The sequence below is a fragment of the Haliotis rufescens genome, unplaced genomic scaffold (genome assembly GCF_023055435.1).
Source record: "Haliotis rufescens isolate VD_foot unplaced genomic scaffold, xgHalRufe1.0.p SCAF_6, whole genome shotgun sequence".
In the NCBI taxonomy this organism is placed as follows: domain Eukaryota; kingdom Metazoa; phylum Mollusca; class Gastropoda; order Lepetellida; family Haliotidae; genus Haliotis; species Haliotis rufescens.
Genome location: NW_025964334.1, coordinates 36,905,545 through 36,931,977, shown reverse-complemented (window position 1 = coordinate 36,931,977; position 26,433 = coordinate 36,905,545). Strand labels below are relative to the sequence as shown.

The following is a 26,433-nucleotide window of genomic DNA, read 5'->3' as shown; positions in this document are numbered from 1 at the left end:
ATAATTGTTCATAATCGCCGAAATATGTCTCTAATTTAAAAATATTTGGTAGAAATATAAAGGTTACATGAGTATTTGATATGTTTACATTTTTGAAAGTTCTAACACTTGACGGTGCAGTTTATAACCCGGATAGAAAAAGGCGCTGCTGACGAAATAAACGACTTTTGGGTCTGAAATAATATTCCTTGTAAACATAATGTTTAAACATTGACGTACAAGGATAATACTCTCTTGGCTATTTCATTAGAAGTATTACACTGCGGCATAATCTGATGGTTGGTGATATATAGAAGACGCAGACATGAATACTTAGTTAATCCCAGTGCATATTATTCTCAGCATGTCTATAAACATCTGCACGTTCAACCTGAGAACTGATGAACAGCAAACTGCATATATCGATATTTAGGTAGTTTTAGCTCTTCTAGACGCGAGGCATGACACTTCCCTGTTCTTTACTCTCACATATCTTTACATATGCTAAGTTCAAGGTAATCAGTTCTGTATAAAAGTTTCGATATTTATCAGAATATATATTCCGTCATAAATCGAGTTATAAAATCTGAAAAGAAATCCAATAATCCACCAAAATTGTGTAAAGTTCACAAAAAACAATATTTCTCAACGAAAGAGAAGCCAGTGAGATCCAACGGCACTTACCACGTCAGCGTACTCCACAGCAATGCCTAACACATCTAACACTGCACGGAGCTCCAAGGGCAATGCAACAGTGGGTTGTCTACAGTCCTTGGACGTCTGCTGCTTCGCTCTCGGTGGTACTCCCAAATAATACTGTATCTATTTTCGGTCAGGGTTAATCAATTTAAAGCAAACTTTCATATTCTCCAATCATTTCCTGTCTGACTCCGACGTCTGGTATTTATCACTCCTTCGCGTCGAGATTTCACAATTCACTATGATGGGAACATACACACAATTCGTTATTCATATTCAGGGCGTAACGACATAATCATATGCAATCGGAACATGTGTAATCCTACGCAATATATTCCATCTGGCTCATTTTTACCACGTGACTCTGGTTATGTAATTAATTAAATGTAACATATCTGGTTTACAAAACAGAGATATTGTTGATATTATATTCATTAAAACCACGGTATAATGATATTTCATTTAGAACTGTTCAAGTATTTATTTCCTCTTTTTCTTTCCTTTTCCCCTATAGATATATCCCAGAATTCCATTTGATACGAGTCAGATTGTGGAATATACAATTAGGCAAGGTTTGCAGTTTCCGGTTTTTAACATCAAATGGTTTACATCTCGGAGCAACAACGAAGCATGTGTCTACAAGTCCCAGGCCTCGCCACCACCAGCCTCCTTGTCAATGATTATTCTCATATCATACGTATAACATGTGAGAGAAAGTCGTCCTACTTTCATTTTTTTAATAAAATGAAATTATATGTTACGGAATGGTATTTATTTAGAAGCAGAGTTAATACACATATGTTAAAACAACAATTGAATAAATAATATGACGGAGGATGATTTGATTCCTTAGAATTGATTTATTTTTTAAAACTAAAATTTGATTTATTTGATTTATTTTAGGGAAGGAAGAGGTTTACAATTCGTAAATGACCCACATCCATCTCTGATCAACTAGAATGATTGTTTTCGGTATACAGTTTCTGTTATTCGCTTTTAGTTTATGTACATATTAGATTTGATGTCTCATGACATAGAAATGGTACATATAAGTGTCTTTATGGCATATGTATGACAGGTGAGGTGAAATGTGGTTTAATCGCGTTAAAGATTATTGCAATGATATAGCGACGTGCATGCACGTACGTGTGTCTGTTTGTACCGGTCCGGACTAATGCCAGTTTTATAGTGCTAGCGCACTGAGATGCCATTCCGCAACTTAACATGGATCCCGCTCAGACACCGTGTTCTGACTCCGAGCTTACCAATCCTTGCATTGTCCCCTTAATGCCGAGCGCCGGGCAGGGTAACAACAAATACCATCTTTTAATCTACTTTGGTAGAACGCGGCGGGGAACGAACCACCGACCTTCCGCTCTCGGACAGACGCTTTTTCCACTAGACCACGGAGCGGGTCCTATATATCATGGCATAGTTATGACACACACATGTGTGTTTATGACAAGGTATGTTCATCGGGAATAAACTTGGAACTATATCCCATTTTAGTTTCACGACAATGTTCCAGGCCGTCAACCACAAATTAAAAACAGAAATTAGTAACGGACGTATAATTGTAATGCCATACTCTTTACAGATTGCGTTCATTCTTCCATTGGAAGAATGGAACTCAACTTATTATCTTTCCTGGCACAAACCATTTGTATTATTTACATAAGGAAGAAATCCCCTGAAACAATATGATAATGTTATGACTATGTCCTATACCGCCCTGCTGTGTCACGATGACGTCACAAATAACGCCCCCTGGTGTGGCCGCATAGGCGTGGTTGAGAACGTATGTTCTTCATCACAATCAACGCATACGTCTACCCCCGCAGCTCAACAAAACCTGCGACAAAACTCCTTTCTCTTGTGCGACCTAACATGCCCCATTCAAAGATCATTTGGTCATGTTTCCTATGTCGGTTAATTTTAGGCCACGTGACCCACTTAACTTCCGGTGACATGCATAGAGCGCTAATAAGCGGATTTGGAATTATGATAATGATCCCCGCTAGGAAATGACCGCATGTGAATGGAATGGGCATTTGCTGACCATTCGAAGGTTAAAGAGATAATTATACTGAAAAGATAATAAATGCAGTTGAAATTGCCTCGAAAGTGTGTAAGTACATGTGAAGTACGTGTCCTCTCAGTGTTTCAACAAATAGGATCATCAATGTTGTCATTGTGTATTACATTGACTGTAGTTGTAACTACAAAGAAATACATTTATCCGAATAGTTTTTTTACGTTTAATTCAAAATGTCCGTTAACATGAACGTGACGTCATGTATACAGTAAGCTATAGCTATTTCTGCAACCATAGATATAAGGGTATATACAAAGATGAACATTATATACACAGCTCTGACCTCATGCTTTTGATTTATTTTTAATAATGATAATTTTAGGGTTTTGGACATCTCCTATGCTTAAAACGAGAACCAGTATATCTAGCTATATATGTAAAACAGACTGTGATTTCCTATCACGTAAATGAATCACTAGTCTATATTTTCTTTATTTATGAAAGTTGGGTATTTCGGACTTAATGAGGTCTATGGTTTCTGTTCTGTTCTAATCGGAAATGATACGCCTTTTCTATCTGGCTCACTGGACATTCTTTACAAAGTTTAGTTTAACACTAACCGAGATAATGAGCCATAATATACGATGCTTATCAGACTGAATTTCATGAATTCAGTTCCGTGAGTAACATACGCAACGTCCCTCACAGCAAGAATGGCATTTACACCAATTGCTTCTTAAATGCAGATTAATAAAAAAAACAAGCTTTTTTTAATCTAAAAACATATTTATGAAAATATGTGACTGCTGCTCTGTGTCGAACACTATCTGTGACTTTCACGGTCGTTGATTTTTTGTGTGTGTGTTATAGTATAACTAGCGACGGCAGACATGGCCGAACCAACAAAACACATGTTATATGTTAGGATTTCTCTCTCGATAGCTTAGCACAGCATTTCTGATAAGGCTTACCGAGTGACCCCATCACCGAAACCCATTTATACTTAAATAGAGTGCCTACATAAATGTGTTAATGGTTCATGTGACCTTGTTTTACCACGCTATTCTTCCATTATCAACATTTTGTGTTACTGAGTATGAATCTATAAACCGTCACCACGAGTTTAAATTTTATAAGTAAATGATGTTTTGAGCAAGAAAAGGTCTGGTATATCACGTGACAACCTATTGTTTAGAAAGGTTTTCAAACGAGAGATCACGTGTTCGTGTTCAAACTATCGACAATACACTAGTTTCTCTGGAGCTGTTATTATACTTGCTTGTAAAGTTACCAGCTTTTGAATATAATTAGAACTACATATCCATCGTTACCGCCCGGCTATTCACATTCAACCCTCGTTAAAGAACCATCCCGACAATCTTGTGGCATTACAACGAGTTAAGCATAGTGTGGGTGTTGTTTAAACAGTTTAAGACCGAGAAAGAATATCAGTGTAACGTGTGAGGTATTATACAACAGGGCTGCGCTATGACGAGGTATATACCAAATCATTTTTGGTACCAGAAGCAAATATCACCGCCTCCTCCTCCTCCTCCTCCTACTACTACTACTACTACTACTACTACTACTGGGGGCGGCCTGGTAGCCTAGTGGTTAAAGCATTAGCTCGTCACGCCGAAGACCCGGGGTCGATTCCCCACATGGGTACAATGTGTGAAGCCCATCTCTGGTGTCCCCCGCCGTGATATTGCTGGAATATTGCTAATAGCGGCGTAAAACCATACTCACTCACTCACTCACTAACTACTACTACTACTAGACTAACCTATAATAAATTATTTTTTATACACAATACAATTATCTCCTCTATATATGTTTTTGATGCTGTGGAACAGAGCTGGCTAGACTTTCTTTTTTTAATATCTACATTGATTTGGGTTTCATAAAACGCACACATTCCAGTCACAGTGTTGGACTACTACTATATTTATACAGACTTTACAACCCAAAAAATTCAAATACACAACACGATTCATGGCGCTATAATTTAGACCATTCCCCACTGGCGCCTATAACACATCATCCCTATCTATCTGATGAGTTTAGACTATCGGCGTAAAAAACAGGTGACTCGGGGGAAGTGAAGACGCGCCGTATTGCCACTGGTGCCGATCTCAAAGCCCCCTCGCTTCCCCCACAAGGCGTGACGACACCCCAGAGACAAGACTTCAAGAGCCATCATAGACATGACCACACGGTGATACCAGTCAACAAACTATTGATATCCAACACCTAATGTAGTTAGGAGAGGTCGTGGAAAATGAAATTGACATGCAATCAACAACATCAATATCATAGTTTGAGTGGGCGAACGAAACACATATAACTGATATTGATATTTTGTTCTACGCTGTTGCGTAAGGTTGCATTAGCTGTATAGTTGTCTTGGAGAACTTGAAGAATATTTCGAGGGTGAAAGAAACAATGGCGGAGCAAGGGGATCCACTTCGAGTATTATTGTGTGCACCCCCAACATTCCCAAAACTCCACCCTACCCCACCCTCCTTGATCAGTCTATGTATGAACATAGTCAAAAACACATCTTCACCATCGTGATGGTGACACGAACACGCCATGTACAACTGTACATCACGATCAGAACTCTCACTTTGCGCGTTCAGTTCCCTGATGACAGAACAGCCATCGAGACTGGACCAAGGGCGGATTGAGCGCGGACAATAAACTGTTCGTCATAGCTTATGCCTCTTACTCAAGATCAGCATAAAGCCTGTCCCCCGAGAACAGAGCTATGGACGATAATCCTCATACTGAAATAGACAAGCAACAAATTGCTTCTATACCACACATTGGATGGGCGAGAGACGAAATAAACGCGATATACCCATCGTGGTCAATGATCCTTAACTGGCATCTGCAATTGACACACGGACGGCGAAACCACAATTCATGATTGTTGGGAATCAATTGTGAAACCTTTTACGAAGTCATATCGCAGATGTTTATTTATAAGTTTACTTAACGTGATGGGGACGGCTTCATGAAGGAATAACAGGATACGTATTCAAAACAGTAGCGAGTGTAATAGTATTTAATGGACGTAAATGCTCATTTTAAAAATAATGCTTTATTTCATATGCAGCCTGTACAATGGTAAATATTGACCGCAACCACTAACGCTACACGACGCGATGAAAGTCAGAAAGCCCATTCAAAGCAACATCTAGCATGACCCGTTGTCAAAACGACAGAGGTTTCGGGAGTATTGCCTATTATATAACCACGGCATCATTTAGATACATTGCAGGAGCCCTACACTCTCATTCAACAGCTGCAATAAGATGGCGCGCATAACGCTCCAAATAGCTTCCTAATATCCCAGAAGGTCACATGAGCGTCACAGAATACCGTACTCTAGGCTCCAAACATCTTAGGTTTCAGTTTTACAACCGGTCGCCTCACGATCATATGGTTTGGCTAAAAAACATTGATACATTGCGTTTTGAAAGCATGAATTATTGCTGGACATGATAAATGGAACCACCCTCTCGTCTCTTTCATGTAGTTCAAAAGAAGTCCGATAGTTTTTTCAGTGAAGTTATTTCAAAGTTTGGAGCAACTCGCTCTTTTAGCACAGATTTGGAACAATGTTCTTCTACAGACACCATAGACGTTAAACAGCAGATAAGGAAACATACTTTGTGAAGTCCTATCGGTTTACGTCTCCGCCCGAGAGAAAACCCCGGGGGAGGGTATCAGGGGGGGGGGGGGGGGGGGGGGGGCGCCTTATCTCGGGGGTAAGAAGGGCTGGGTAAGAAAATAACATCTTTGGTTACCACAATTCTGTTTCAATCATTTAACCTAATAACTTTGACGTGAATCAAACTAACACTGGCTGATTTGGAAGGAGTTAAGTAACACGTTTTGATGGCAGTGGGATTATTTTGAAATAGGCAACGTTTGGGATTAAAATTCAAAACTGAACAAAGGTTAAAAAGAAAGTCAGAAAAAGTAGAGCCGGAATCCGTATTCTGTTCCGTGTTTGTTTCTATAGACCTGGGCGTTACAATGAAGAACGCCAAACTAAACTACGACACCCGGCAATAGAAATGATTTGATCTGAAAGGGCAAATGTGGTGAAGGATCTCATAAGAGAAAATCTCCCGACATTTCCCCAAGAAATTCCTCAAGGGCGTGCCTAATATTTTCCCAATCTGCGTACCCCGACCATCCCCAGTGAATCGTACTCCCAGTCTATGCCACTTCTAAAAGTAACACACTATTTCGAAAGTCATAGCTTTCTACTTCTGAAAAAATGACCCAAGGAAAAACGGAGCCTGACTTCAGCTCAGAGCGGCAGTTAAAACACATTCCACAGTAGCGTATAACCGGTGGTTTGAAAAAAAGCGGTTTCTCGCAACAGAATCTTTCCAAGTATTTCAACTTGTTGAAACTGACGGTAAAAACTGAAAGTTGAGGTTAGAGGTTGAAACTTCACACAACCCCACCGAAACCTGCATGTTTTTTTACTGTTCAGAAAACATGGTGCCTGCGAGGCATCCAAGGGGGACAGAGGCTGTGCAAGTATTTTGTAGGGAGGGAAAGAGGCTGTCGACAGTGGGTGATAAGAAGCCGGCTCCCCCAACCCTCGCAGACAATCAAACACTGACAAGAAACATACGGAAAGCTTGGAAAACCACGTCATACTTTCACAACAACCACAGGAGCAAAGCATGAGCTTCAAAAGCAATATTGCGCAGTTATTTCCGCAAGAAATGTTAATTTTGACCTACCGTAGCGGTTCCCTGCTTTTCGCTACTCCGCCATGTCTAAGAGTAAGACCGATGTGGAAACGACATGAATCTAAAAATAGCATGGGGTAACCCTGCGGAGACTCTATGGCTGTATTTGGCTATCGGAGCGCGGCTTGGAACGGATCGCGCCGGCATAGTAGCGGATAAGTGCGCGGGGGTCCTTCAAGCACACTCGTTCTTCCCCAGGGGTCGGGCTGCCGGCCCGGGGGTTACGACTAACATAGTTTTAATGAAAGTTTATTACACTCAGAAGCAATGTTTTATCTAAAGTGGTAAACGAATGATGACGATGATTTCTATTTCAAGAGCTAGGCAATGAAATTGATACAGCGAGCAATGATACGAATCATGGCCGACATGACGGTATCGGTGAATGGTGATAATGTGCCTCTCTCGACGATGACTCTTTTTTGTATTGCGTCTTGTCTATCGATTTGAAAAGCGTTCAAACAAACGCCTTACAACAGTGTCGCTGTGGTACATTGTAGATGTGGAAACAGTGACGAGGGTGGTCGTGGTGGAAGTAGCAATGTAGTCCCGGTTGAAGTGCCACCAGCGTACAAGTAGAAGTAGTAGAGTCACAAGTAGCAGCTAATAGCATCGGTAACGACTCGAGTAAGAATAGTAGCGATTAACAATTGTGTTTCAGACAGCAAAAAAGTGAGGTCAAGTGTTGTGGTTCAAGTGAAATGAGTAGTGGTTCAAGTGACAAGAGTAGTGGTTCAAGTGAAATGAGTAGTGGTTCAAGTGATAATAGTAGTGGTTCAAGTGACAATAGTTGTGGTTCAAGTGACAAGAGTAGTGGTTCAAGTGAAATGAGTAGTGGTTCAAGTGATAATAGTAGTGGTTCAAGTGGCAATAGTTGTGGTTCAAGTGGCAATAGCTGTGGTTCAAGTGACAATAGTTGTGGTTCAAGTGACAACAGTAGTGGTTCAAGTGACAATAGGTGTGGTTCAAGTGGCAAGAAGTGTGGTTCAAGTGACAATAGTTGTGGTTCAAGCGGCAATAGTTGTGGTTCAAGTGAAATGAGTAGTGGTTCAAGTGATAATAGTAGTGGTTCAAGTGACAATAGTTGTGGTTCAAGAGGCAATAGTTGTGGTTCAAGTGACAATAGTTGTGGTTCAAGTGGCAATAGTTGTGGTTCAAATGACAACAGTAGTGGTTCAAGTGACAATAGTTGTGGTTCAAGTGGCAATAGCAGTGGTTCAAGTGGCAATAGTAGTGGTTCAAGTGGCAATAGTAGTGGTTCAAGTGGCAACAGTAGTGGTTCAAGTGACAATAGTTGTGGTTCAAGTGGCAATAGTTGTGGTTCAAGTGACAATAGTTGTGGTTCAAGTGGCAATAGTTGTGGTTCAAGTGACAATAGTTGTGGTTCAAGTGACAATAGTTGTGAATCAAGTGGCAATAGTTGTGGTTCAAGTGACAATAGTTGTGGTTCAAGTGACAACAGTAGTGGTTCAAGTGAAAATAGTAACTGTTGTGGTTCAAGTGGCAATAGTTGTGGTTCAAGTGGCACGAATTGTGGTTAAAGTGGTAATAATAGTGGTTCAAGTGACAATAGTAGTGGTTCAAGTGGCAATAGTTGTGGTTCAAGTGGCAATAGTTGTGGTTCAAGTGGCAAAGAATTGTGGTTCAAGTGGAAATAGTTGTGGTTCAAGTTGCAATAGTTGTGTTTCAAGTGGCAATAGTTGTTTTTCAAGTGGCAATAGTTGTGGTTCAAATGGCAAGAATTGTAGTTCAAAGTGGCAAAGAATTGTGGTTCAAGAGGCAATAGTTGTGGTTCAAGTTGCAATAGTTGTGTTTCAAGTGGAAATAGTTGTTTTTCAAGTGGCAATAGTTGTTGTTCAAATGGCAAGAATTGTAGTTCAAAGTGACAATAGTTGTGGTTCAAGTGGCAAGAATTGTGGTTCAAGTGACAATAGTTGTGTTTCAAGGGACAACAGTAGTGGTTCAAGTGACAATAGTTGTGGTTCAAGTGACAACAGTAGTGGTTCAAGTGACAATAGTAGTGGTTCAAGTGACAATAGTAGTGGTTCAAGTGACAATAGTGCTGGTTCAAGTGACAATAGTTGTGGTTCAAGTGACAATAGTTGTGGTTCAAGTGACAACAGTAGTGGTTCAAGTGGCAATAGTTGTGGTTCAAGTGACAAAAGTTGTGGTTCCAGTGACAATAGTTGTGGTTCAAATGACAACAGTAGTGGTTCAAGTGACAATAGTTGATGTTCAAGTGGTGACAATAGTTGTGGTTCAAGAGGCAATAGTTGTGGTTCAAGAGGCAATAGTTGTGGTTCAAGTGACAACAATACTGGTTCAAGTGACAACAGTAGTGTTTCAAGTTACAACGGAAGTGTTTTAAGTGGCAACATCAGCGGTTCAAGTTGCAATAGTAGTGTTGGAAGTAACAATAGTAGTGATGGAAGTAACAATAGTAGTGATTGAAGTAACAATAGTAGTGTTGGAAGTAACAATAGTAGTGATTGAAGTAACAATAGTAGTGATGGAAGTAACAATAGTAGTGATTGAAGTAACAATAGTAGTGATGGAAGTAACAATAGTAGTGATTGAAGTAACAATAGTAGTGATGGAAGTAACAATAGTAGTGATTGAAGTAACAATAGTAGTGATTGAAGTAACAATAGTAGTGATTGAAGTAACAATAGTAGTGATGGAAGTAACAATAGTAGTGATGGAAGTAACAATAGTAGTGATTGAAGTAACAATAGTAGTGATGGAAGTAACAATAGTAGTGATTGAAGTAACAATAGTAGTGATTGAAGTAACAATAGTAGTGATGGAAGTAACAATAGTAGTGATGGAAGTAACAATAGTAGTGATTGAAGTAACAATAGTAGTGATGGAAGTAACAATAGTAGTGATTGAAGTAACAATAGTAGTGATTGAAGTAACAATAGTAGTGATTGAAGTAACAATAGTAGTGATGGAAGTAACAATAGTAGTGATGGAAGTAACAATAGTAGTGATTGAAGTAACAATAGTAGTGATGGAAGTAACAATAGTAGTGATTGAAGTAACAATAGTAGTGATGGAAGTAACAATAGTAGTGATGGAAGTAACAATAGTAGTGATTGAAGTAACAATAGTAGTGATGGAAGTAACAATAGTAGTGATTGAAGTAACAATAGTAGTGATGGAAGTAACAATAGTAGTGATGGAAGTAACAATAGTAGTGATTGAAGTAACAATAGTAGTGATGGAAGTAACAATAGTAGTGATGGAAGTAACAATAGTAGTGATGGAAGTAACAATAGTAGTGATTGAAGTAACAATAGTAGTGATGGAAGTAACAATAGTAGTGATGGAAGTAACAATAGTAGTGATGGAAGTAACAATAGTAGTGATTGAAGTAACAATAGTAGTGATGGAAGTAACAATAGTAGTGATGGAAGTAACAATAGTAGTGATGGAAGTAACAATAGTAGTGATTGAAGTAACAATAGTAGTGATGGAAGTAACAATAGTAGTGATTGAAGTAACAATAGTAGTGATGGAAGTAACAATAGTAGTGATGGAAGTAACAATAGTAGTGATTGAAGTAACAATAGTAGTGATGGAAGTAAAAATAGTAGTGATGGAAGTAACAATAGTAGTGATTGAAGTAACAATAGTAGTGATGGAAGTAACAATAGTAGTGATGGAAGTAACAATAGTAGTGGCAGAAGTGACAATAGTAGTGATTGAAGTAACAATAGTAGTGATGGAAGTAACAATAGTAGTGATTGAAGTAACAATAGTAGTGATGGAAGTAACAATAGTAGTGATGGAAGTAACAATAGTAGTGATGGAAGTAACAATAGTAGTGATGGAAGTGACAATAGTAGTGATGGAAGTAACAATAGTAGTGATTGAAGTAACAATAGTAGTGATGGAAGTAACAATAGTAGTGATTGAAGTAACAATAGTAGTGATGGAAGTAACAATAGTAGTGATGGAAGTAACAATAGTAGTGATGGAAGTAACAATAGTAGTGGCAGAAGTGACAATAGTAGTGATTGAAGTAACAATAGTAGTGATTGAAGTAACAATAGTAGTGATTGAAGTAACAATAGTAGTGATGGAAGTAACAATAGTAGTGGCAGAAGTGACAATAGTAGTGATGGAAGTAACAATAGTAGTGGCAGAAGTGACAATAGTAGTGATTGAAGTAACAATAGTAGTGATTGAAGTAACAATAGTAGTGATTGAAGTAACAATAGTAGTGATTGAAGTAACAATAGTAGTGATGGAAGTAACAATAGTAGTGATTGAAGTAACAATAGTAGTGATTGAAGTAACAATAGTAGTGATTGAAGTAACAATAGTAGTGTTGGAAGTAACAATAGTAGTGTTGGAAGTAACAATAGTAGTGATGGAAGTAACAATAGTAGTGATTGAAGTAACAATAGTAGTGATGGAAGTAACAATAGTAGTGATGGAAGTAACAATAGTAGTGATGGAAGTAACAATAGTAGTGATGGAAGTAACAATAGTAGTGATTGAAGTAACAATAGTAGTGATTGAAGTAACAATAGTAGTGATGGAAGTAACAATAGTAGTGATTGAAGTAACAATAGTAGTGATGGAAGTAACAATAGTAGTGATGGAAGTAACAATAGTAGTGATGGAAGTAACAATAGTAGTGATGGAAGTAACAATAGTAGTGGCAGAAGTGACAATAGTAGTGATGGAAGTAACAATAGTAGTGATGGAAGTAACAATAGTAGTGGCAGAAGTGACAATAGTAGTGATTGAAGTAACAATAGTAGTGATTGAAGTAACAATAGTAGTGATTGAAGTAACAATAGTAGTGATGGAAGTAACAATAGTAGTGATGGAAGTAACAATAGTAGTGATTGAAGTAACAATAGTAGTGATTGAAGTAACAATAGTAGTGATGGAAGTAACAATAGTAGTGATGGAAGTAACAATAGTAGTGATGGAAGTAACAATAGTAGTGGCAGAAGTGACAATAGTAGTGATGGAAGTAACAATAGTAGTGATGGAAGTAACAATAGTAGTGATGGAAGTAACAATAGTAGTGATTGAAGTAACAATAGTAGTGATTGAAGTAACAATAGTAGTGATTGAAGTAACAATAGTAGTGATTGAAGTAACAATAGTAGTGATGGAAGTAACAATAGTAGTGATGGAAGTAACAATAGTAGTGATTGAAGTAACAATAGTAGTGATTGAAGTAACAATAGTAGTGATGGAAGTAACAATAGTAGTGATGGAAGTAACAATAGTAGTGATGGAAGTAACAATAGTAGTGGCAGAAGTGACAATAGTAGTGATTGAAGTAACAATAGTAGTGATGGAAGTAACAATAGTAGTGATTGAAGTAACAATAGTAGTGATTGAAGTAACAATAGTAGTGATTGAAGTAACAATAGTAGTGATTGAAGTAACAATAGTAGTGATGGAAGTAACAATAGTAGTGGCAGAAGTGACAATAGTAGTGATGGAAGTAACAATAGTAGTGGCAGAAGTGACAATAGTAGTGATTGAAGTAACAATAGTAGTGATTGAAGTAACAATAGTAGTGATGGAAGTAAAAATAGTAGTGATGGAAGTAACAATAGTAGTGGCAGAAGTGACAATAGTAACTCTAACAACACTACCACCACCAGCTCTATCACTACTACTACTACTACTACTACTACTACTACTACAACTACTACTACTACTACTACAACAGCTACTACTATTCTACCACCACCACTACCACTACACTACCACCACGACTACTACTACTACTACTCCTACTACTACCACCACTGCTACAACTACCATTGCCATTACTTTGTTGTATAACGCCGCACTCAGCAATGTTCCAGCTATATGTCGGCGTTCTGTAAATAATCAGACAATCCAGTGATTGACAACATGAGCATCGATCTACACAAATGGGATACGATGACATGCTTCAGCCATGTCAGTAAGCCTGACCACCCTGCCCCTTTAGTAGCATATGAGAAGACCTTTTCTAACCCGGATGTTCACGGGTACTACTACTACTACTACTACTACTACTACTACTACTACTACTACTACTACTACTACTTCCACTACTACTACTACTATATTAATTGAACAAAATGTATATGCTATACGATCTTTTATTACATAATACGCTTCTCTGATATCGTGCGCTACTAATGCTGCTGCTACTACTACTACTACTACTACTACTACTACTTCTACTACTACTACCGCTGCTGCCACTGCTGCTGCTGCTACTACTACCACTCTACTTTTACTACTACTCCGGGTGCATCACCAGCACTGCGTCCAGTTAGAAATAACTCTGTAACCAGTCACATGTATCCAAACCAATCACTGCACACAAATAAACACTTATGACGGAGGCAGCCACATCTCCCCTAAACATGTGCCTTACACAAACAACTACCACATTTACATAAATGAGCGACAGCTAGTCACAGGCCTTTCTCTGTGTTTACATGCCAGTGACACGGAACACCCCATCCACTTACCATATCGCTAGACATGTACTACACTTGATAACTTGCACGTGAAAGTACTCGCGAGTGATGTGCGCATGACATGCGAAGTGAATTAACGATGACAGAAGGAAATCAGCTTAGATAATCGCGTCGTTAATAACATTGATAAGGACATCAGAGAACAGAAATATGAATTGCGGGGTCGTCTCAACAGTATTTGAGGAATAAGTGTAATGAATGATAATCATTTGTCTCCTTTATTGAAATATTATTTACCGAAACTCGTGGAGAATATGGACTAACGCTTACTCTCTGAAAATGTATAATTTTGAAAGAACAAACAACTCCAATTAATTGAAAAGGTGCCCCAGTGAGATGGGAGATTCAGAACCGGTAGAAAACCTAGACTTGCTTCAGTTAGGGCTATGTACACCATTACAGTTAGGGCTGGGAAGGGAAAATAATATAGTCTAGGGGCCGTGAGACAGACAAAAGAACACGTTTAAAGGTTGTTTATTTGTATTGACATGATAGGTAAGCTGAACTAGTTTTCATTTCAGAATGCTACATTATGAGAATAAAGTTTCGTTTCCTTCAGAAAGTACGTTTTGATGGGGATATATTTTGTATTTTCCATGACGGATTTTCCAAATATGCAAAGTGTTACATTAAAAGTATTTAAATAGAATACCATATACATGTATGATTATCCCTTGAGTTGGGTGGCATATTATTTCAAATAAATATATATTTCAAGAATTAACGTAAATACATTTACAAGGTAATCATTTAATCCCTGGCTAGATATTCAAAGAATATTACAAACTATGTTACTTGTTTTAGTTTGTCATAGGATGTATTTTGCTTCAAACTTAATGACGCTAGATTTAGTATTCCTGGACAAAGGCACCACTTTTGGGTCACAATCTGGGCTCATCTGGGAAATATATATGCTGCGGTCAGGATAGATTTATAAAATGCAAGAGAAATGCACAGATTACTCGGAAATGATGAATCTGAATCATGCGATACTGTGATACGATACTCTTGCGGGGATACTACTTACGGGGATCTGAGCAGGGTTTTTGTCTTTGTATAAAATCTATTCTGAACCAAAGCGTAGAAATCCGATGCCAGTTGTTTAAAAAGTGCATACCGCATGTCAGTCAGCTATTTCCATCAGTAATTGGATCCAGTGATTTAAAAAGTATACACGTGCTTTTCGTGTTGTTTACGGGAATCAACAACAAGTAAGGTGAGAGTTTGCATGGTTAGAAAAACATTCAGTCGGCACAGAACCTTGGTTGGGAGTGATGGGAGTGGGGTGTGGGGTGGGGGGTGGGGTAGGGCATGGGTGAGTTTTGCGTGAGTGGATGGGTGAGTTGGTAGTGGTTGGGTGATTGAGTGAGTGAGTGAGTGAGAGGTAGCCATGGGGGCCAATATTTTAATACCACGATACTGCATATTCGTTTTTAATTCAATTTGAGTGAGTATAGTTTTACGTCGCTTTTGGCACTAGTTCGACAATATCACGGCGGGGGACACCAGAACTGGGCTTCACACATTGTACCAATGTTGGGAATCGAACCCGGTCTTCGGCGTGACGAGCGAACGCTAGTGAGTCACTAGGCGACCCCGCCATCCCTAATTCAGTCTGAAAGCAATAAACCAATGTCTCAAAGAAATTGTGCTTCGTATCTCAATTACCATCAAGCTTGTAAGTCTTTTTCCTTTATTTTGATGGCGAGGCAGGTTTCCTTAACATCAATCATCGTTAATCATACTTTATGCTCTATAAACATCCCACAAAGCTCAAACAAAATGCGAGAATTATTAACGTATTTGGAAAGAAAATAAACCTTCTGCTGGAATTCTATTGGCAATTACGTAATGATTACATAACTTTTTATATAATAACAGTCGTTATTGCATCACTGCTAAAAACTTTATTGTCAGATCAAAGCATGGTGGTAATGCATACTCACGGATCCACGTTACAACTGACTGTGTGATACACAGAACGCATGCACTTGAAAATTAAGTTTGACATTATTACAAACGTTATCAAAACGCCACAAGAATGACCTATTGTGACATACTCATTGATATGACGCATGTTAATCACCAATGATACCAGTATCCAATACATCGCATTGGAAGACCTTGTTGTTTTCATGTTTAGCCACCATCAAACAAACATGGGTGTAAGTGTCTTTTGTCCAGCAGTCTTAGAATTGTCGCAAGTGACGTCCAACCGGATCAGGTGGTCAGGCTCGCTGACTTGGTTGATGCATGTCATCGTATCCCAATTGCGTAGATCGTTGCTCATGATGTCAATCACTGGATCGTCTGGTTCGATTCGATTATTTACAGACAAACGTCATATAGCTGGAATATTCCTGAGTGCGGCGTTAAACAACCAACCAATAGTACTGACAATCTTTGTCCACACGTCCGTGTTTTTTCCACGTTTACCAATGCTGCAGACCAAGCGAGAAATAACTCTGATAATATACCATATCAACCACTGGTAACTGTACAACACAGTTGATGAAGATTGTGACGAAATGGACCACATCCCTGTATATAGCTTCACCGAGTGATCGATCTTTTAATAGATGGGTACACGATAAACCACTTGTGTGATAGATGCTCTTATCACAATAAGATAATTAAGAACATTGATCATGTTTATTTTTACCTTAGTATAAATGCGGTTAACCCATAATTATGGAAGAGTTAGCCGCCCCGGTGTGTACTAAAACCGTACATGAGGGGTGAAATATGAGGTGAGGGGGTTTGAGACAAACGAATGTTTTTTTCAGTTAATAAGGCTTTGATATTACAAAATTGTTTGCCTTGTCATAATTCATCATGAATCCTATCGCTCCTCAGTGTTAGTGCACTCTCAGCACAGCATAATGGATCAATGCAACATTGAAGAGAGATCCGTGGAAGAATAAACACTACCAGAGACCACAGGATCACGACTATATGAATAAAACATATTTGCAGATTGTTCTTACCGATTATTATTCTTACTGTTGTTGTTACCGAGTCAGGTGTGAATATTTCTGCTGCTGCACGTGTACACATGTTACAAATTTTAGTTAGGAGAAATTTTTATTTTGTAAGGTCATCCAATTATTCCTGGTTTTTGATGACCCTCCACACCTGTCCCCTGGCTCAGCGCTCCAGGCCCCTTTATCATAAATATAGATCCATCTTATAACGTCTTATGGTATGACGGACCCGTGAATCTGGGGAAAAATAGATCTTAAGCAACCCATGCTTGCCGTAAAAGGCGACCATGCTTGTCGTAAGAGGCGACTAACGAGATCGGGTGGTCAGGCTCGTTGACTTGGTTGATGCACGTCATCGTATCAATATTGCGTGGATCGATGCTCATGATGTCAATCACTGGATTGTCTGGTCCAGACTCGATTATTTACAGACCGCCGTCATACACATAAAATATTGCTGAGTGCGGCGTTAAACAACAAACAAACAAACATTGGATGACGCGCCTGGATTCGAACCATCGACCTTCTCTCTGGGCAGACACTCTATCCACTCGACCACGTTGGTGAGGTTTCTTTTCTTAATAATATTCTTTAAGGCTTCGCAAACAGAAGGATCGCTTGTGGAAAAATGGTTTTCACGTGTGTTTTTTTTCAACGAACTAATGAACAATTGTCTGTTTGTGTCATATCAATAAATGCACGCGTTTTTTCGTTTGGAAGAAATGTCAAATGGTTACCTCCCTTTATATGCTGAATATATTTCCATTTAACAATGTTTATCGCATGGGGCGACTAGATTCGGTGACTTTGGTGATGGCGTGTCGCATGATCGTTCACATAAGGCATGGGACGATGCTCAAAACATCAGGCACATCGATTATTTGCAGGTCGCAATGATATCACTAGAATATTGCTGAGTTAAAAAACAAACAAGTGCTACATGGACCTACTTCGAAATTTGGGTAACAAATATAATCAATAAATTGACTCTGTGGGATAAACAAAAATTCAATTTAAGTAAACAAACTGTTGGAAAGTTTGGTACATCGAATCTAAAAAAACAAATCATAACACTTTGAAAAACATAAGTCAGGCACGGCGTTACTGTTCCGGTGAGGTTTCAAATTCTCAACATCGTACCGATGATGATGATGATATATATATATATTGATATGCATTGATAAGAAAGTTGTTACATTTTGCCGCTAGGTCGACTATTAATACCAAATCAGCTGATCGAAAGAGTAAATTACACTTGTATGCTATTCTTTGCCAACAATTTACCCCGGAAGAGGATTTACAATACGATATTCCTGAGTAACACATCCGTGGTGAATGTTAACAGATCGACGGATAACAATAACGGCCCTGCAAAGGAAGAAAGGTTACGGGATATACAAATGTAGAGCACGTTCGTAATATAATGTGCTTTATTAGTTTTAAAGTTCAAATTTGATAGGAGGATCGTGCTACGCAAATATTTGAACCATTTACAGGGAAAGAAAACATCTGAGGTAAATAAAGTTTAACTACCACTCTCATAAATCAAACAGAAGGTTTTTATGAATAGTAAGTCAGAGCATGGTTGTCAAACGACATCATTGTCTAAATAGCTGAAGAAGAAGGAGAGAGAGAGAGAGAGAGAGAGAGAGAGTGTGTGTGTGTGAGAGAGAGAGAGAGAGAGAGAGAGAGAGAGAGAGAGAGAGAGAGAGAGATGTTTATGTATGGGCCACGCTGTGTATATAAGACTTACAACACACAAAAAGACAGTAAATACATACAAAATATAAACATTAAACATAAGAAGAATACTTTTCGTATCCTGTACAAACAATATTATACATAGTAATATATATAATGCGTTAAATTAGTGTTCATGAAATAAATAATTGGTTTCGTTTATATATTTTATAAGTTGTGGTTGTAAATCAGCCAAATTTTTAAACGTTGGGATTAATAACATACAATAATGTATTCATACAGAAAACAAAGCTGGTGATAATTTGCATCCTTGCGTTACACCAAGGTTCACATTCAAACGCTCTGTGGGAGAACTCTTACTGCACAGTAGTCTAAGGCACCGCGATTCGCTGTGCAGAGTTGCGCCAGAAACCTATGATTGTGGGTTCGAATCCCGGTTCGCCCCGATTATGTTTCTAGTTTTGTCAGCACCATGCCCGTGCTCGTGGGTTTCGCCAAAGTGGTAAACGTCTGAGACCTGCATCACATCGGGCTTTCCTCCCACATTAAGCTGACACGCCGTGATATAACTGGAATACTGTTAAAAGCGGCCTTAAACCCAACTCACTCTCTCACTAACTCACTCACTCTCTCTTACTGCAAGTTAACAGAAACAGTTAACTAAAAAAGTCTGTTTTGCAGTTAGAATATTTCCACGAATGATAATATCACCTAATTTGTACCACAAATAATGTCTATTTACAGTACCAAACGCCTCGTTAAGGTCAACAAATCATACAAAAGTGGAGTGATTTTTAATTTTTTGGTTTTTATATTTACGTTGACAAAATCAACGAGAGACCGAAAACTTCAATGTTATACTCAGTCTACTTTTTGACATCACCTAGCTGCCTATTTACGAAGCTGTCTTAGCGCTAAGTTTGGCGTAAAGGTGTCGTAGCGAATACAAATCTTTGCTAAGTCTATTCTCGAAGCTATCTCAGCGCCAAGATATCTTAGTTTACGACAAATATTGTGACAGGGTCGGACTGTCTTAGGAGCTTACGACAGGCAAGATGGCGGACATCTGATGGCGTGTTGAAGAAAACGATTCGGTAGTATACGGGTCAACTGTATCAATCCTGACTCTACAAGGCAAGACAAAACCTTCGAAGAATTATTTGTATGGTGAAAAAAGATGGTGAGTCGCTTTAGAAATGTGACATCTGAATTGAACCTTCATTTAGTGTGGGCGGGGTTCAAATGACGCAACCTGCTGGGACGGAATAAAAGATCTGATTTTATTGAGATTGCATTTTGAAATTAATTGTCATTATATATTCAAGGATCTTTCTTCAATGTGTTTGTTGTAGTGTATTCGTTTTTGACATGTGACCATACCGGTATAATGCATATGTTCCCCATCCTGGTTGACATGTTCCTTTTTGGTTGATGTAAGATGTTACATAGTGACAGTTTACAGGATATTGATTACAAAACGTCTCAAGAAAATCCTGGGTATGTCACGAGGAAACATCACAAGGGAATCTTACCAATGCAGTATGAAGAAATATTGTCACGTGTGTATCATCTTCCCGAGACAGGGGAGTTATCTGTCTATAAAACTCCAGTTTTCACCCTTTCCGAAATAGGCTGGAATTTCCAAGCTCGATCGTACCCCATCAATGGCTATGACGAGTTATGTCCCTTCTATGTCGCACCTATTAACCAATCGGATTCCATCTCTCATGTCGCTTCAAACAAAATGGCGGTGCCCGGTCAAGACGATCTGATCGATAATCAAGATCTCTATTGTAATAAAACGGGTTTTACCCTGCGAATTGCATCAACTGACTTGAGCACCTTGATTACAAACATAACAAGATTTGAAAAATATCTGTCGACGCCCAGGTGGCTGTACACGTGCTTTGCAAATCCTGTAGTCGACCAAAATCTGCACATTGAAATCCATGTTGTTTACATTATCTAGTTCGTTACGCAATTTTGTTTGGACTATGCATAGACTCGTTAGTCCAGCCAAATGTAACTCCGGAATGCCAGACTCTTTCGGCAAGGGTGGAAACAGGACGTTTATAGTAAGTCAACGTTTAAATGACGGTGGTGTGAATGAATAAAGTATTACAACTTACATTTATTGCACACCAATATTGCCATAATGCTGGTGTCTACCAATTAAGTATTGCCACTTCTATGCCAACATTGCCGCAACAGTCATGTGCACCAATTCAAAATAGTGAAAAAGCCCCACTTCAACTTTCAAGTGACAGTGTTGTGTACGAATGCAGAATTTGGAAGTACAGTAAACTACGTTTATAACGAACACGCTTATAAAGAACTGACCGATATAACGAACTTATGTTTTAGTCACGGGAATTTGTTGAAAAATACTGTATATATATACATATATATATACTTATAACGAACTACGGTTATTACGAACTAAAATTATTGTTCCCTTTGAGTTCGTTATAACCGTAGTTTACTGTAGTTTACTGAGTATGTACTACCGCTCTTAGTTACTCTTAGGTTGGGATTTGGCTATAGATTCACTTAATACAATGTACCCGCGTGGAGATTTCGGGGTATAACAGGTCCAAAGAAAAAAATGCTTGTGCGAGGCGACATAATGGATCGGTGTCCGGGCACGGAGATTTGGTTGACAACCTATCATCGTACCCTGAAGGTATAGGGCGTTGCTCATAATATTAATCACTAATTTGACTCGATCATGTATCGGTCGCCGTCACATAGTTGAAATACTGCTAAGTGTGGCGTTCAACAGCAAACAAGTAAATTAATACAATGCACAAATATGACCACACCCAGAACAACCGAGACTTCAAACAGTTGTTATATACTATTTATGACTAATTACCATATATAACATAAGTCACAAATGTCAAAGTTCGTTATCCAAGATAAACACACTAGATAAGTTTTCACAATTACCAGTAAACACAAATTCCTTCTATAGATTTTTTTGACATTAAGATTTGAGTTTGACATTAACCTCATCAGATGGAATTTCGTCGCCTGTGTTTGACAACTACCCAGTCGATTATTATATTCACTTAAACATATTATAGTGCGTAATGTATATAGTTCATGCTGAAACGCATTGCTGTCTTCGCATGTGAGTCTCTTGCAACGCCAGTCGTCTAAGGCGCCGCGATTCGCTGTGCAGAGTGGCGTCCCTTGGGCACGCCAGAAACCTATGATTGTGGGTTCGAATCCCGGTTCGCCCCAATTATGTTTCTAGGTTTGTCAGCACCATACCAATGCTCGTGGGTTTCACCAAAGTGGTAAACGTCTTAGACCTGCATCACTTCGGGCTTTCCTCCCACATTAAGCTGACACGCCGTGATATAACTGGAATAATGTTAAAAGCGGCGTTAAACCCAACTCACTCACTCACTCACTCCTGCAACGAATGTCGTAACATACATGTACTTTAAGTAGGCCTTGTTCGGGCTTGCTCCATGAAGGACCATAGCTACAACTGTCGCTACATCAAAGCCATTTTCAGTCGTCGCGGTAAGACCACGCTTTGTGTGAAATGAATAACAAGGCCGCCATTGTTGACACAGAAATGGACAATTACTTATGATTGCTAATTACCCAGTTGGTGAGGGTCGTTATAGTTGAAGTCTCCCCCCAAACATTGCTCATGGGGGGCACAGGTGGCCCAGTCGTCTAAGGCGCCGCGTTTCGCTGTGCAGAGTTGCGTCCCTTCGGCACGCCAGAAACCTAGGATTGTGGGTTCGAATCCCGGTTCGCCCCGATTATGTTTCTAGGTTTGTCAGCACCATACCCGTGCTCGTGGGTTTCACCAAACTGGTAAACGTCTGAGATCTGCATCACTTCGGGCTTTCCTCCAACATTAAGCTGACACGCCGTGATATACTAGAAACTGGAATACCCAACTCACTCACATTGCTCATAAAAAACTTCTACAGCTTAAGCTAGGAAACTGGGAAACTAAATGATCCATTGCACTCCTTTACCTCTTACCTGTTATCTTTAAAAAGGATAGGTCTGATTATATCCAATAATTTCTACATATTATATTCTTACATAACAAATGTTATAATTGGGATAACACTTTCTTCGTACAGTACAGATTCTAGTACTTTTTTGGGTTGAGTCCCGTCCCTGATTCGAACCCACGCTGCCAGAGTGAGCCACCAAATCGCCAGCACACAAAGTCAGCTATCTAACCCACTCAGACACCGAGGCTTCCACAAAAATGAAAGTCCGACAATTGGTAGTAAGTCTAGATCACGTACTTTGTGTACCCCCCTGACAAGTGTATATTGGCACGGGATAGACTAACGGAAAAGAGTATCAGTGCTTCATATACAGTTCAGTAAACATATACGTATTCTGAAATTACAGACTGCGTCTTTCAATACATATTCATCAAAATATCTCCGCTCTATTTTACGGTCGTGATTCACAATTGCACGTGCATGTTCATGCACGGCGCACAATTTGGATTTTTGCGTGTTTGTTGGGAACATGATACACAAGTGAGTTTTTATTGTGAACACCACAGAATGATTATTCAACCATCAGGTGCTCGTGAAACACTTTTGTGTAACCGTCAATAACGCTTACGCAATGCTACGTCTTTCTAAAAATCAACGTCTTCGCGTCGTCAGGGATAGGCTGCAAACAGTAAAGGCGCCAAACGAAGCTGCCAGACATCTTTGGAGACGTCATCTACACCAGGGCAACAATCATGACTTGCCACAGTCCGGTGGTCCACTTGTGACGTCACATCAACCAGACAACCATATTCGGTTGGTGCATCTACGGAATCGATACCAAACTGCCACATTAGCAGCTCAAAGTGTTCAGTTTTGGGGTCACGCCGCGACGTGTAATAGTATGCGGTGGCATCACACTTAACTCATCATTGTTAACGGCAATTTGGATGGTTTGCGCTACCGGGACACAATCGGTCGAGATCATGTTCTACCCTTTGTGCAGCAGGATAATACCGGCCCAAATGTTGCACGTGTTGTAACATAAATTTTAGGCAGCATAACATTGCTGTACTGCCATTCCCGGCTGAGAACATGTCAGGGATGGGATAGTGCGACGCATATGACAGGACCAGAACCAGCCGGTAATGCTATCTCAGTTGGAGCAATCATATTTTGACATGACAAATATCAACCCAAGGCTGTTTCCAGTCATCTGTTTTAATGCGACGCCGCTGCCTCGCCTGTATCAACGCGAATGGTGGTCACACCCGATATTGGCATTATTAATTGAGTTGTAACACCACCCCTCAGGGGTGTCGCTGTCTCCTGTTACCAGGTAAGGGTTTCGTCAATAAAGTAGTAACGATAACAGATTGATCAGACGAATGACCAAATATTATGTTATTAGTTTCAAGATCATAACATTTACACCACTTAATATGAAGCTTAGTTACTTTTTTCCGTTAGTATATAGCACGTGTTAACACGTGTTAAATGATGTCTCGATATATTGCGCAACTCGTCGAGGGAAAGATGGGAGGATGTGCGCTTCTGCTGGGTTGCTATCTCCCCTCTGTACAAGGTGTTCATGATAATTTTGATAATTCGTTTTAATGATTATCCGCTTGGCTAACTGCTGATATGAATGTCAGTGTGGTGTAAGGACATTTTGACACGTAACGTGGGCGGGACTTCCTGTGTGTTAACTACTCGGACGTGATGACAAATCCACACAATCAGTCCATGTGTCACTGACACTTTTCACTGCTAACAAAGGGTGTTATTTCAAAACTATTTCAGCACCATCATCATTATCATCGTCGTCGTCGTCGTCGTCGTCACCACTACCATCAGCAGCTTAACTTTTAACAGCAACAGCGCCATCAACTGCAGCTTTATCACTATGGGCAGCTCTAGCGCCATGAGCATCCTCCTCCTCCTCCTCCTCCTCCTCCTCCTCATCATCATCATCATCATCATCATCATCATCATCATCACCGGGTCACTCCAGATTGTCAGACGCTCCAATCGTCAGACAGATGAACAAGATTATGATTGTGTTGTGTTTGATCTGTGTCCGGTTACTTGTTTTCTATAAACTAATCTTTGGAGTAGTTGTTTCAACGATACAGAACATGGGGCTCAGCGTATGTTAATAAGATCGTTTGACCTTTAATAGAGAATACTTTGCATTTTTGTCAAGGGAATTAAGTTAGAAAGAATAAGAACGCATTAAAATGATTAACTTCTCCACAACATGAACAGAATATGAACAGAACAGAACGGAACAGAAGTTGATTCCAAAAGAAAACTTGGCCTACAAGACCTTCGTCTTACAATTTACAGATACATGGCGGAGGGAGCGTTATCTTCACATAGGTTTTTTTCCAGTAATATTCAGTAATATATTTAACTCTATAAATTGTTACACTTTGGACATATTACAAAGAAATGATACTCATCCTCGATAGCATCAGTGTTAGATTGTTTACACAAATTACAATATCGACAATCTCAATTTCAGGTGCACTTTTAACACCCAACACTTCACACATGTAACACGTCGTGGAAGTTACAAATGAATCAAATAATTGACATCATGTCTTTGGCGTAAAATTACACGACTTTATATTTAATACAAGGTATTCATGGCCTTTAGACCTTTACCCGCTAACGCATTTTGGCATACAGAAGAGTACCAAAATTAATTTACCCCTTCTATCTCTTTACCATTTACAAACCACTTTTGAATGTGTTCTGACCAACATTGTTTTTTCACGCTATGTTTGATGTTTTTGGACGCGACGTTGAACCCCATTTCACCTCACCTCACCTTGATGTTTTAGTGTAACATAAATAGCCGGGCAAAATAAAAGTATACACTTGAAATTGGATTGTACATTGAAATAACAAACGGCATCAAAACAGGCTGAAAACAGTCGCCGAAACTGCAGAACTTATGTCCCAAAACACAACTGTGATACCCGTATCAAATACATCACCATCGAATAATGTTTCATTTTTAGCCGCCATCAGTTTCATCCCGGCGGTTTAGTTGTTTGTTGCATTAGGTGTTTAAGAGGTCGCCTTCTGCCTAGGCAATTTCGGCTGACCTGTCCCTCTTTGGGACTCCTGTGTGTGAGAAGGGTTCACATATCTATTGTGAGTTCGGTGTTCACATAATTTCTGTTTTTGCATTGATATGATTTCTATTTTCTTATATTGATATGATTTCATTTTTATCCTTGGCTGCTCTGTTTATATACGTTCGAGCAGCTGTCCATCTCTCAGAAATAGAGTTAGTTTGGCCTTCGCTATTGCATCTCTTGGCTTTAGGAGATCTATGACAGATAGCGGATCTAACTGCAATTCTTGTTTTAACCTAGCCCGGGCTGGGGCATGGTCTTGACATTCTAGTAACAGGTGGTCAATGGTTTCAGCCTGATTGCAAGATGAACAAACCTTGTCATAGTGCTTTTTGTGACCAAGTCTGAGGCGTGAGATAGCAGTTTCAATTTTCCTTTCATTTGAGTATGAGTTTGGCTTTTGTTGGACCTTGGGTTGAATTTTGTATAGCCATCTGCCGATCTTACTTGCGTCCCATTGGGTTTGCCATCTTTTTGCTATGGAGGCTTTGATTTTGCTTTTTATCTCTAGTTTACTAAAGGGAATAGGCTGTATATCCTCTTTGTCTAGAGCTAGCTTCGCCAGTGAGTCTGCTTTTTCATTTCCATGAATATCTATGTGAGA

General features: G+C 39.2%; 1 protein-coding gene across 2 annotated transcripts in view; it reads right to left on the bottom strand.

Annotated features, from left to right (window-relative positions):
- LOC124112265 (hemicentin-1-like) overlaps nt 1-7,593 on the bottom strand; it is a 102,411-nt gene extending 94,818 nt beyond the window's left edge. The window contains exon 1 of one of the 2 annotated variants that reach the window (XM_046472289.2): nt 7,486-7,593. The gene's annotated coding sequence lies outside the window, so the exon portion shown is untranslated. Of the gene's footprint in view, nt 1-663; nt 790-7,485 lie in introns of those variants that run through there. The other variant, XM_046472290.2, reaches the window with a different exon arrangement.
- Nucleotides 7,594-26,433: the final 18,840 nt, after the last annotated feature.